Below are 13,458 nucleotides of genomic sequence, written 5' to 3'. Positions count from 1 at the left end.
CTAGAATTTCAAATGCCTATTTTTGTCTTTATCACAAGAATTTTTATAAAAATATGTGTAGAATCCAGAAAAATGGTATGGATGAACTTATCTGCAAAGTAGAACTAGGGACACAGTCGTAGAGAACAAACATCAATATCAAGGGGAGATGAGAGGTGAGGTGAATTGGGAGACTGAGATTGGAATATGTACGCTACTATGTATAAAATGGATAACTAGTGAGAATCAACTGTATGGCACAGGGAACTCGACTCAGTGTTCTGTGGTGACCTTAATGGGAAGCGAATCCAAGGAAGAGGGGATATATATATATGGAGAGCTGATTCACTTTGCTGTACAGCAAAAGCAAACCCAATGTTGTAAAGCAACAATACTCCAATAAAAAAATTAATTTCTCTTTTTATATGGATCTCTCCTACCTAGCTACCTTGGTCCTTCTGATCCAATCTAAACCCATGCTCTCTGGACCTTGTGCATTGTTCGTCCTAGGATTTCGCATTTCCTGGATCAGTTCCACCATACCTGTATCCTATCTTCTTTATTCTTTTAACCCCTGATTTGCTGCTGTTATAATAAACATACATCCCTCCATCTTTCTAATGAAATCTTATTTTTTATTCCCACCCTCCTCTTACTAATTCCTATACTTTGCTGAGTTAATCATGTTACTACTTCTCACCTTGATAATAATCAGTGTAAGAGTGAGCATATACTCCATTCTGCACAATGCAACATGAGGGAAAACTTGCTGAAAGATTTCCAGTGACATCTTTAATTAAAAAACAAAAACAAAAAACCACAGGATAGAATGCTCTTTCTTCCTATGCTGCATCCATTGTCATATCCATATGTAATATCTAAAGGCAGAAGTTATCATCTAACAAGAAAGGAGCTATTTGAGGACTATGCAGCTCACTGAGCACAACAGAATAGAAAGACGTGAAGAACTTATATAACTTTGGTGATATAACTGTGAAACAGAGAAGGACCCTTTGGGCCCTTCCCAGGACAGAACCCCCTTCTACCCCATGTCCTCAGCCTGCTTTTTACCATAGAAAAACTTTAGTTGAAGAATAAATTTAGGCAGAGAAATGAGAAAACATATAAATAAAAGCTGTCAAGCAGGACAAAATAATCATAGATCAGTTATTAAGCAAAGTCAAGGACATTCAGTTATTTCTCAGGGGCTATACATAATATTCTGAGCTATATCGTCTGGGTTGCTTTACAGATACTGAAGCCCCCATCATCTGGAAGAAATTAACTACATGATGACCAGACTATAGCCATGCATTAGCTGCCACGATTCTAAGAACTGGCCTCAAGGAAATGGGAACAAACCAACCCCAGAAATGAAGACTGTACTTAAAACAATCAAGATTATTGCTGGTCAGACCACCACAAGACTAATTTCAAGATGATTGTCAGAGCCAACCATGCTATTCTGCATGTAGTCTCCTTCCTCCACCTATACACCACTCAAATTCCCATTTAAAAGCTCTTGTCCACTGATCAACATGAGGAAGTTGGCCTTAGGACAGGAGTCCATCTTCTCCCCCAGCTGCTGGTCACTGGAATAAAGCAAATTTTCCTTTCTACCAATACTTGTCTTTCAAGTACAGAGCAGTCAGACCTTAGTTCTATAACAATTCAGTTGAGTCAGCATCCACATCTGGATTTCTTGTTATTTGAGATAATATATGTCTTTGTGTATAAGCCAGTTGATTTGGATTTATTTGTTCTGGCACTAAAAGACATTTTATCCAGTAGAGGCATTTCTTCAAGAAACTTCCTAAAAATGAGTGTGTGTGATAAATTTTCTTCCTTAAATTGAAAAATTATCTTCATTGTATCAGAACAATTTAGTGTTAGTTTGGTTGGGTACAGAATTCTAGGTTGAAAACTCATTTTCCCTAAGAAATATACTGCTATTAATGCTATTGCTCCAATATCTTCTATATTGTTTTTTTGTGAGATAAATTATTCATTCATTTTCTCTCTCTCCTCTTAAAATCTCTCCTTTTGAAATCATGTTCTGTGATTTCACACTGATATGTTTAAGTACTGCCATCTTTTCATTCATTGTGCTAGATGTTCAGACGTCATTGTAATTGAGATATATCCTTTAGATCTGGATAGTTAAATGAATTCTTTGATAATTTTCCCTTTATGCATGCAGTTCTCTCTTTCAGGAAACTTGTTAATCAGATGCTGACTTCCTGGATTTATCTGCCACATCTATGACCTTTTGTCCTCATATTTTCTATCTCTGCATTTTATTACACACTCTTGGAGATTTCTTAGACTTTACTTTCCAATATTTTTTATACTTGTTACATAAAATGATATTTTTAAGTAATGAGAGTTCCTTATTTTCTTTTATCACAGCATTTGTTCTTGTATTGTGCTACATGTCCTCAAGGATTTGTTTTTTCCTATTTAATTTTTAAAAGCCATTTACAAATAACTCTGGGACTTCCATGGAAGTCCACTGGTTAAGACTGTGTCTTCCAATGCAGGGGGTGTGGTTTTCATCCCTGGTTGAAGAGCTTAGAGCCCACATGCCTCATGGGAAAAAAAAAAAAAGACCCTTAAAACAGAGGCAATATTGTAACAAATTCAATAAGCACTTTAAAATGGTCCACATGAAGAACAATCTTTAAAAAAAAATAATAACCCTGATTGGATGTTCTGAAGACTGCTGATATTTGTATTAAGTAATCAAGCACAAACTGGACATTCCACTGGGGGTCTCCCAAGTTAAAGGATGTTGAAGTCATTTCCATTAGGAATAATTTGCCCTGAAGGGGACTTTTGGCAGTGTCTGAAGATGTGTTTCAGTGTCAAGAAGGATGAGGAATAAATGTCACTTGCATCCGTGGACAAGGCCATGGATGCTACTAATGCACAGGACAACCCACTACAAAGGAGAACTCTCCAGCCCTAAATGCCAAAGTGCTGAGTTGAGAACTCCTGCAGTAGGTCCATTAACTTTCTTTAGAAAGAAACCCTCCCCACATTTGTTTATTGGTTCTCCTCGAGAAGAAAGTACCTGACTTATGCAGGCTACATTCGTCTGAGAAGAGAAGAAATTATTCTATACACAAACTATAAGTTAACTTCTCTGTTCGGCCAGTGTTTCACTCTTGCTCACCACATTTCCAACACCTGAGATCCTCTGTGATGCAAATGGGCCAATAACTGTATCCTCAAGCATTTTCACGCATATGTGTATTCACTGTAGCTTTCTTCCCTGACTTCATCAGTTCTTCCCCTGACATATGCTTTCCATCTTGCAGAAATTTGTCAAAATCCCTGAAACTCTATGTCTTTTCTCTATCTTTTAAAGTGTTTTATCATACATTTCATACACTCTGATGAAATAAGAGAGACAAATCCATGCAACTGGGCCTCTATATTTAAACAGAAAACTTTCCCTAGTTAGAGGCTTTCCAGGTTGCACAGTGGTCAAGAATCCACTTACCAATGCAGGAGACACAAGAGACACAGGCTCGATCCCTGGGTCGGAAAGATCCCCTGGAGTAGGAAATGGCAACACACTCTAGTATTCCTGCCTGGGAAAAATAACGGACAAAGGAGCCTGGTGGGCTACAGTCCATGGGAGTGGGTAATAATAACTTTATTTTAAAGATGAACAAACAGGCTTAGAGAGGCTAAATGTCTCTATGTTCACACAGCTGGAAAGTAGGAGCCCAGACATTTCTGACTCTGAAGATTTTACTAGTTAGCACTGCTTCCCTGCCTCCCTCACTTATTTACCCATGTGTATCCATACATTCAACAAAGATGTCTTTCCTACAGCACATCTACTGCCAAACATCCCCTACCAATCTCTCCATTAGCACCTTTGTGCTGGTCCCCGTGTCCTCATGTTTAGTTTAGGAAAAATAGCCTACTTGAAAGCAGCTCCAGTTATAGCTGTGGTGTACTCTAAGTTGGGTTTTTTTGATTTTTAAATTCATTCTTACTTCTTATGGCAGAACAGGAAAATTTCTGGAAGGAGAAACAATTATGCCATATTTCTGAACTCAAATTCCTCATCCTTTATCCATCTGAATATTCTTAAGATATCAATTTTTCTACCTTTATGCTTATTTCTTCATTTATCCCTCTCCCCAGTAAACTGTAAGCCCTGTAAGGACAGAGTCCACAGCTCAAATACAATCACCAAGGTACAGATACACAGGCCAGGACATAATAGACCCTCAATAAACATTTATGGTATAAACAAACAGACACATGTATAGTCTCAAAGGGCAACAGGGATATTCTGGTGTTTATTCTAAACCTCACACACAGGACAGAATTTTCCACAGATTTCTACACTTACCAGAGGAGCAACACTGTTAAGGACAGCCTGCCAGTCTGGCTCAGCAGGTGCCACCCTTTCGACGGCCCCTCCCTCCCGTTTTACAGCTTTGTTTGGGTTTGATTTTGTGGGTGTGAAAGGTCTGAATCATTTGGCTTTGCTCACAACAGAGGCCTAGCTCAGTGACCCCTGGTGCTCCCCTGCACTCACCCCACCCCATTATCTGCAGCTCCATGTTTTTGATCTCTGTGATATCTGCTACACTTTCCCGAAACCCACCGGAAAACAGGCTGAGAAAGTGAAAAGTGATCCGAGTGTAGCATGTACCGCCCTGATGAACATGGTCGGCTACATCAGACAGCCTGGGCTTTCCCTGCCAATTAGCAAGGGTTTGCTTTCTGCTCCCCTCACCCTTCCTATGCAGTCTGATTCCCACTCACTCGACACCTTGTCATTGGGTTCCAAACATGTCATGTTCAACTCCATGTTTACATCATCCCCCACTTCGTCTTTTCTTCTCTTGCTGGTGCATTAATTCATACAAAGTGTATATTGATCACCTATGAGTTGCCAGTCACTATACTGGATGCTGAGGTTTTAATAAACACACACATTTCATCCTTACAGATCCAACTCAAGCTCCATCTCCTCCAAGCAGCCTCCTCAGACCTCCATGGCCTCCAGCATCTCTAATTACTAAGTGCCACATAAGCATTTAATAATAATCTCTTTGACAATGTTTAGCCATGGTTTCACATGGGTTAGTTCTGTTTTCATAACTGGATTATCAATTACTTGAGATCACAGAGTATCTCCCTTATTCCTACCGTGTTTCCTTAATAACCACTCGTGTAACTATGGTGGGCTGCCTTATCCCTCCAACCAGTAAGTTTTTGCAATGAACATGATTTGTTTGTTTGTTTGAAAGCCCTTTCAGGATGAAGTATGAACTGCAGAGTAGGACCAGGAGATGCAAGAAGACTCTGCCTCCCTCCCTTTTTATTGCAAACAATTCACCCTTATATCTAGGCATGTACCCTCAACCATGACCCAAATGATTAAGTGGGAGGATTAGGGTAACAATTTTGGAAAACATGCAGCAATGACACAACATGATACAAGGCTGGTGTCAAGAAACCTCCTTGGGTTATGACTGTTTGAAGACCTAATGTTTCTAGCAGATTGGATTCCTTGGCTGCATGTGCATGTTGACATTCCAAGACCCAAAGGTCAGAATGAGCACATGTGAGTGAGTAGCAAACAGGCTCTCATTGAGCTACAGGAATGGGCCCGGCCTGGTGAGAGCTAAATGTTCTGGTGCAGGAGGACAGCCTCAGACTCTGCGATCACACGACAACTGACAGGGACCCGCAGCGTGTGGATAGAGATGAGAGAGAGGCCTCGGAGGCTGGGAAGAGAAGAGGAGGTCTCCCTGTCTTGACCTGGTGTGGGAACCAAGGTGAAAGGGGAGATCGCTGGGTCAAAGCAGTGACCCAGAAGGCTTGGCTAGAAGTAAAAACATGTGTGAAACAGAAGCTGTCACTGTCCTGTGGGCCACGGGAGTCAGCCCTGAAGGAGATGACCCCAATGAAGATGCATTGTCATTGACGAGGCTTCACTGAGCCAGCACTTGGCAATTAGGCTGGAGAGCCATGGGCTTGAAGAACTGATCAGAGCACACAAGACACTTTGTTTTTCTGAATCAGCAGGGAGGAGAAGATACCCGATAAGACCCTGGAAGAGCAACCTCTTTCCCAGTAACTCATTCATTTGACAAATATATGCTGTGCTCATTATTGGTTCAGGATCACGGGGACTCTGAAATTGTAAGCCACGGTCTTTATCCTCAGGTTATTTATTAATCAGCCATGCCAGTGACAATAGAAGAATTCAAAACTGTTGCCTCTTGCCTGAGAATAATAAAGAAAACTGCATCTGTGGGGCATGAGGGCTATGCAAGGGAGAATTGGTGAGGTCTGACTACAGATCTAGAAGGTCCTATAATTTACATTGCTGATCACAGATGAGAAACTCAGTCTTACTTCTAGGTGTGGTAAAGCATTGGCTTACTTCTTAAAAAAAATTGAATTCAGCCCTTCCATTCCTGCTTTTCCTCCTATACCAACCCTGGGCCAGCTCACCCTGGACCCAACGTTCCTTCTATAAGAAAATCCAGAGATCCTGACTTTCTGTTGGTGACCTGCATTTTCTCTCTGGAAAGTGTTAGAATCTTGTCTTCATTTCTAAGTTCTAAATTTCTTAGTGTTGAGCTTTGGCGTGGATCTATTTTCATTCAATCACACTGAGTACTTATGAAAAACGTTTCAATCTAGAAACTCAGATCTATCAGTCCTTGGAACATTTAATGTCAATTTTTTAAAAAGTAATGAACTCATTTTCTGCCTGTTTCCCCCACGGAGTACCTATTAGACCTCTTAAGCCATTAGACTTCCTAGACTGAGCCTCTAATTTCTTATTTATTGTCTCATATACTTATCTTTGTTGCAATCTACTTTTCAGAAGATCATTTCAAGTTTATGCCAATTGATACATTGGGCACCAGGTGAGAGAGAAAGAGGGGTTGTGATGGCTTTGAACATCAGGGAGAAGGAGCCCACCTTTTCCTGATGTGAGGGGCTGGGGGAAGGAAAAGCTGTAAGGGCGAGCCCCACCTTAGTCTAGGACCTGTTACAGCTGAAATGGTGGTAGACATGTACGTGGATATGCAGTGAGTCTGCAGTTCCTAGGCAACTTAGGATACTGTAAAAATGGATATACTCAGGAAATGGGATTGTAGCATACGGTACTTTGTAAACTGCTTTTTTTTAAACTTAACAATATATTGTGGGGAGGGAAAAAAAAAGAAAGGCCAGAGATTACTACGATTACTCTCAGGATGCATGCCAACAGGACCCCCAGGAGACATCCCAACTCTCAGGCCAAAATCCGCCAAGTACTCTCCATCTGGGATTTAGAGGAATTTAGGCCTGAAGTCCCACTTTCAGCAATCATTAACATTTAATGAGTGCTTTATTTAGAATTTTAAATATGTGTTTCAAATCCACTATTTCACATGATGGTCATGCTATGGTATTACTATCCCTGCTACACAGAAAAAGAAACTAAAGGAAAGTTAAATGATGTACCCCATAAATAGGTGGCAAAGTTAATTCTAAAATCTAGATCAAAGGTCCTTCTAGGCCTCCATTATTCTGCACAAATCAGTCCCTCCAGTCATGGTTTCCTCCTTTGTCCTAGCTGACACTGGCTAATCCCAGCTTGAATAGCCAGGGTAAATGTCACCTTTGCAAAAACTTGCTCAACTTTTTCTCCAAAGACCTGTTTCTACTTTTAGATCTGCATCCTTATAGGTTTAAAGTATACTGGCTAATTTGCAGATGACATGATTTTATATACAGAAAACCCTAAAGACTCCACAAATACCAAAAAAAAAAAACTATTAAAGTTACAGGATGCAAAAATCAATGTACAAAAATCTGCTTTATTTCTATATACTAACAATGTGCTAGCAGAAAGAGAAACTTAAAAAGAAAAAAAAACCTCATTTACAATCACAACAAAAAGAGTAATATACTGAGGAATAAGTTTAACCAAGAAGGCAGAAGAATCTGTACAATGAAAACTGTAAGACATTATTGAAAGAAATTGAAGAAGACACAAATAAATGGAAAAATATTCCACACTCATGAACTGGAAGGATTAACACTGTCAAAATGTCCATATTACCTAAAGCAATCTACAGATACCATGTAATCTCTATCAAAATCCAAAGGAAATTTTTCACAGAAATAGAAAAAAAAAAGTCAAAAATGTACATGGAACAGCAAAAGACCCCAAAAAGAAAAAGTAATCCTGAGAAGAAATAACAAAGCTGGAAGCATCATAATTCCTGGCTTCAAATTATATTACAAAGACATAGTAATCAAAACAGTATGATATTGGCAGAAAAACAAATACATAGACCAATGGAACAGAATTGAGAGTCCAGAAATAAACCCACACATATATGCACAATTGGTTTATGACAAAGGAGCAGAGAACTTACAATTGAGACAGGATGGTCACTTCAGGAGATGGTGCTGGAAAACTGGGTCGTCTTATGCCAAAAAAAAAAAAAATTGAAACTAGACTACTATCTCACATAACATTCACAAAAATGAACTCAAAATGGATTAGAGAACTAAATTGTTAGGCCTGAAATCATAAAACTCCTAGGAGGAGGAAAACAAAACAAAACACAGGCAGTGTGTCTTGGACATCAGTCTTAGCAACATCCTTCTGGACGTGTCTCCTCAAGCAAGAGAAATAAGGTAAAAACAAACAAATGGAATGAAATTAAATCAAACTTAAAAATGTCTCCATAGCAAAAGAAACCATCAGTAAAACGAAAAGGCAACCTACCAAATGGGAGAAGATTTTTATCAGATAAGGGGTTAATATCTGAAATGTATCAGATAAGGAGTTAATATCTGAAATACATAAAGAATTCATGTAACTCAACAAAAGTGAAAGCGTCAGTCATTCACTCATGTCTGATTCTTTGCGATCCCGTGGGTTGTAGCCCGCCAGGCTCCTCTGTCCAAGGAATTCTCCAGGCAAGAATACTGGAGTGGGTAAGACATTCCCTTCTCCAGGGATCTTTCCAACCCAGGGATTGAACTTGGGTCTCCTGCATTGCAGGTAGATTCTTTACCATCTGAGCCACCAGGGAAACCCTAACTCAACAACAAAAAACAAATAATCTTAGAGCAAAATGGGCAGAGGAGTTGAGTAGATATTTTTCCAAAGGAGACATGAAGATGGCCAACGGACACATGAAAAGATGCTCAACATCACTAATTGTGAGGGGAGTTCAAATCAAAACCACAATGACAGGTCACCGCACACCTGTCAGGATGGCTATTATCAAAAAGACAAGAAATAACAAGTGTTAATGAGGATGTGGAAAGATGGAAACCTCATACATGATTAACAGGAATGTAAATTGGTGCAGCCACTATGGAAAACAGTATGGAGACTGTTCAAAAAGTTAAGAATAGAACTACCATATGATCCTGCAATCCCACTTCTGCATGTTTGTCTAGGGAAGAAAACAATAATTTGGAAAGAAATATGCATCCCTATGTTCATTGCAGCATTGTTTACATTTGTCAAGATATGGAAACAACCTAAGTGCCCATCAATGAACGAATGAATGAATAAATAAGATGTGGGAAACGGAATACTACTCAAGTCGTAAAAAATGTGAAATCTTGTCATTTGTCACAACATGAATGGAACTTGAGAGTACTATGCTAAGTGAGATAAGTCAGATGGAGAAAGACAACCATCTTAAGATTTCACTCATACATAGAAGATAAAAACCTAATAAACAAAAAAATAGAAAAACAAAATAAATAAATGAACCAAACCAAACAAAAACACATAGATACAAAGAACAAACACATAGATACAGAGAACAGAGTTCTGGTTACCAGAAAGGCGGGCTGAAAAGTGAAAGTGTTAGTCAATCAGTCTATCCCTCTCCTTTTCACACTCCTTTCCACCCCCTGGACTGTTGCCCTTCTGGCTCCTCTGTCCATGGAATCCCCAGGCAAGAATACTGAAGTGGTAGCCATTCCCTTCTCCAAGGTATTTTCCCAACCCAGGGATCAAATAGGTCTCCTGCATCGCAGGCAGATTCTGTACCATCCAAGCCACCAGTGAAGCCAGAGGAGAGCTGGAGAGAGGGCAAAACCCAAGTTTAGAGAGACAGATGAAAACTAAATTTTTGGTGGTAAGCCCTCTGTAAGGTACACAGTAGAAATGTAATACCGTATACTTGAAACACATAATGTTATAAATCAATGTTACCTTAATACGAAAAAAAAAAAAAACAATAAAATAATACATAATGGCTAACAATGACTTGAACAGATTGTCTTGTTGCTATTTTTTTCACACAACCATCCATTTTCCCGCTGTAAATTTTCTCAGAATTTTGGCTTCATTTTATCTATCCTGGTGTCTACCTCTGGTTGACACGTAATAGGTGCTTAATACCTGTTTGTTGAATCGACATCTTTCTGGCTCCAAATTTCAGGTTCTTTTCACAGCAGAAAACTCTGTCCCTACTCCTGAAGGGAAAACAGAGAGAGTTTCACCCAGAGAGTATATTCAACCTATTCCTTCTAATCAGCTCAGCAGATTAAGGGGCCTGAGTAACAACCTCCCCCAAGCTCTCTTTTACCATTTGGGGACCTTGGGCAATAATGTAAACGTAGAGCAACACACCATAAATTTAAATATTCAGAGGTAACATATCAAACGAACTGACGGCCCATCCTTCTGTCCATCACATTTACCCTCATAACAGCCTACAAAAGCTGGATTAGCTTGAGTTCTCAACCTCCTCCAACGTCTGCACCAGGACATGGAAGCATGAATCAAGTCCACCACCAGTTCACGCAGGGATTCCCGGGCAGCTAAGTGGTTAAAGAATCTGCCTTTAACCACCGGGAAACGGGAATCTGTCTCCCATCTGGACCACGCGAGTTCCACCCCTGGGTTGGGAAGATCCCCTGGAGGAGGAAATAGCCACCCACTCCAGTTTTCTTGCCTGGAGGATCTCATGAACACAGGAGCCTGGCGGGCTACAGTCTGGGCGGTCGCAAACAGTCGGAGAGGACTGAGTGAGCGCTTGCGCAGGACTGAGTGAGCGCTTGCGCAGCACAGCACGGGCACGCACGCATACGCTTGTCCACACCCTTGTTCTCCCTCCCCTTTCTCTGTCCTCCGGCAAGGAAGCTCAGCCTCCATCTGCATCGGCACAAAGGGCCACACATTGCTCGCTTAAGATATACACAGGGTCCATCTTCCAGAGAACACAGCCAAGCAAGAGGCCCAGGAAAAAACCTCTTCTAAGCAGACTAAAGGCTATTTTGGCAAAGAATCCAGGGCCGTGAATATTCCAAGTGTAACCCAGAAGGGTAGTGTGAATGCAAGGTACAGGGCCAGAGCAGAAGTCTTCTAAACAGGTCCTAGAGCCTACACTGGAGTGATGCTGAGTCCCCCTTCCCATGAATGTATTAATATATCCCCCAAAAGTCCATTTCTCTTGGAAGTGATCCACGCAGGATCCACACAACAGGATCACATTCCTGCTCCATTTTGGGCAGAGCTGAATTCCTGGAAGAGTCCAGTTTCTGCCCCAAAGAGGAGGGAGAGTTCCCCTCCTTGTCCTGGAGGCAGGCTGAAGTGAATTCTGGTTAGTGAAGTCGCTCAGTCGTCTCTGACTCTTTGCGACCCCATGGACTGTAGCCTACCAGGCTCCTCCGTCCATGAGATTTTCCAGGCAAGAATACTGGAGTGGGTTGCCATTTCCTTCTCCAGGAATTCTGGTTAGGTTTATGTTATCTAAACCGTTTTTGTTACTGTGATAATAGGTCTGAACAGAGAGGGAATGTCAAGAGCCAACAGCCTGGGCATACAATCTGTTTTTCCAATGTTTTTCCCGATAAAAAAAAGAGGTGGAAAAAGAATAAATGCTTCATGTCATTGCCAGTGACTTTCCATTGGATTTGGGGGGCAGGGGAGAGGCAGAGAAAAGTTTATGAACTCAATCAGCAGTGTGGTAAAAACCAGCTGTCTCATGCCTTGGAGGCACTTTAGAGTTGCTACCAATTTAAAAAAGAAAAGAAAAGTGAAAAAATTAATAAAGAGCTGAAAGTAAGTCGTGATAGAAACCAAAATGCCAGAGAACAAGCCTGCAGCCACCCTTCTCCCGCCTACACTTCTCAGGGATAAACAGGGTCAACCAGGGCAGGGAGGGGATGTGGGTGGCCTGAGTACAACTCAGCTTTATCAAAAACCGAGCAAGAATTTGAATCATACTCTTCGCTCCCCAAAAAAGTGTGTTTCCTGAACAATTCTCTATAAATACCAGAACACCCTACTGAATTTCAGTGGTTCTGTTGGACTCACTTGAATTTTAAGAATATGTTGAAGAACTCATCGCCAAGATCCAAGGCCTTGCCAGGCCATGAGTCACTTCTGGTTATATTATCATTATCCGTATTTTAGAGATCGTTCCTATTATAGAGAAGAGGAAGAGACAAAAGGTTTACTACAGTTCCCTGGTGGCTAGTATAGAATTCACTTGCAATACAGGAGACCCAGGTTTGATCCCTGGGTCAAGATCCTTTGGAGAAGGGAATGGCAATCCACTCCCATATTCTTGCCTGGAGAATTCCATGGAAGAGGAGCTGGTGGACTACAGCCCAAGGAGTTGCAAAGACTTGGACATGACTGAGTGACTAAGCATGCATTTCACAGTATCTACCAACTCCCAAAATCCTTTAAATCAGTTTACACGTCACAAGAGAAAAGCAACATGATTAATTACTTGGCAGAATAGTTTTAGGTTTTTTTCTTTTTTTTCTGTTTTCAGTTATTTGGTTTGTTGTCCTGTTGTTATAAGGGGCTTCTCTGGTGGTTCAGCAGTAAAGAATCCACCTGCAATGCAGGAGATGCAGGAGATGCAGATTTGATCCCTAGGTCAGGAAGATCCCCTGGAGTAAGAAATGGCAACCCACTCCATTATTCCAGTATTCTTGCCTGGGAAATCTCATGGACAGAGGAGCCTGCAGGCTATAGTCCATGGGGTCACAAAGAGTTGAACACAATGACTTAGCCACTAAGCAACAATAACAATAAACCTGTTGGTACAAAATGAGTGAATTCTCACTTGTCAGTTCCCTGTGAAAGAGACCAATGGTGGGACTCCCTATATTTTAACACTTTGTTCTTCACATCCTTTTTTTCCCCAACTTTTTACTTTATATTGGAGTATAGTCGATTAACAAGGTTGTGATAGTTTCAGATGGACAGTAAAGGTACTCAACCATACATATACATGTATCTTCACGTCCTTCTTTAATTTACTTATTTGGGGCTTCCTTGGTGGCTCAGATGGTAAAGAATCTACCTGCAACATGGTAGACCTGTGTTCAATCCCTGGGTTTGGAAGATCCCCTGAAGAAGGGAATGGCTACACACTTCAGTATTCTTGCCTAGAGAATAGATGGACAGAGGAGCCTAGTGGGTTACAGTCCATGGGGTTGCAAAGA

General features: G+C 40.8%; 1 long non-coding RNA gene across 1 annotated transcript in view; it reads right to left on the bottom strand.

Annotated features, from left to right (window-relative positions):
* LOC145524300 (uncharacterized) overlaps positions 1–11,046 on the bottom strand; it is a 284,203-nt gene extending 273,157 nt beyond the window's left edge. The window contains exons 1-3 of the long non-coding RNA XR_014067387.1: positions 10,950–11,046; positions 10,394–10,467; positions 3,485–3,575 (exon numbers count right to left, since the gene is read on the bottom strand). This is a non-coding gene — a long non-coding RNA (uncharacterized LOC145524300). The remainder of the gene's footprint in view (positions 1–3,484; positions 3,576–10,393; positions 10,468–10,949) is intronic.
* Between the last annotated feature and the right edge of the window lie 2,412 nt (positions 11,047–13,458).

This window comes from Giraffa tippelskirchi, chromosome 10 (genome assembly GCF_054371585.1).
Source record: "Giraffa tippelskirchi isolate mGirTip1 chromosome 10, T2T-mGirTip1v1.2.pri, whole genome shotgun sequence".
NCBI classification, from domain to species: domain Eukaryota; kingdom Metazoa; phylum Chordata; class Mammalia; order Artiodactyla; family Giraffidae; genus Giraffa; species Giraffa tippelskirchi.
This window is presented reverse-complemented; position numbering and strand designations above follow the sequence as displayed.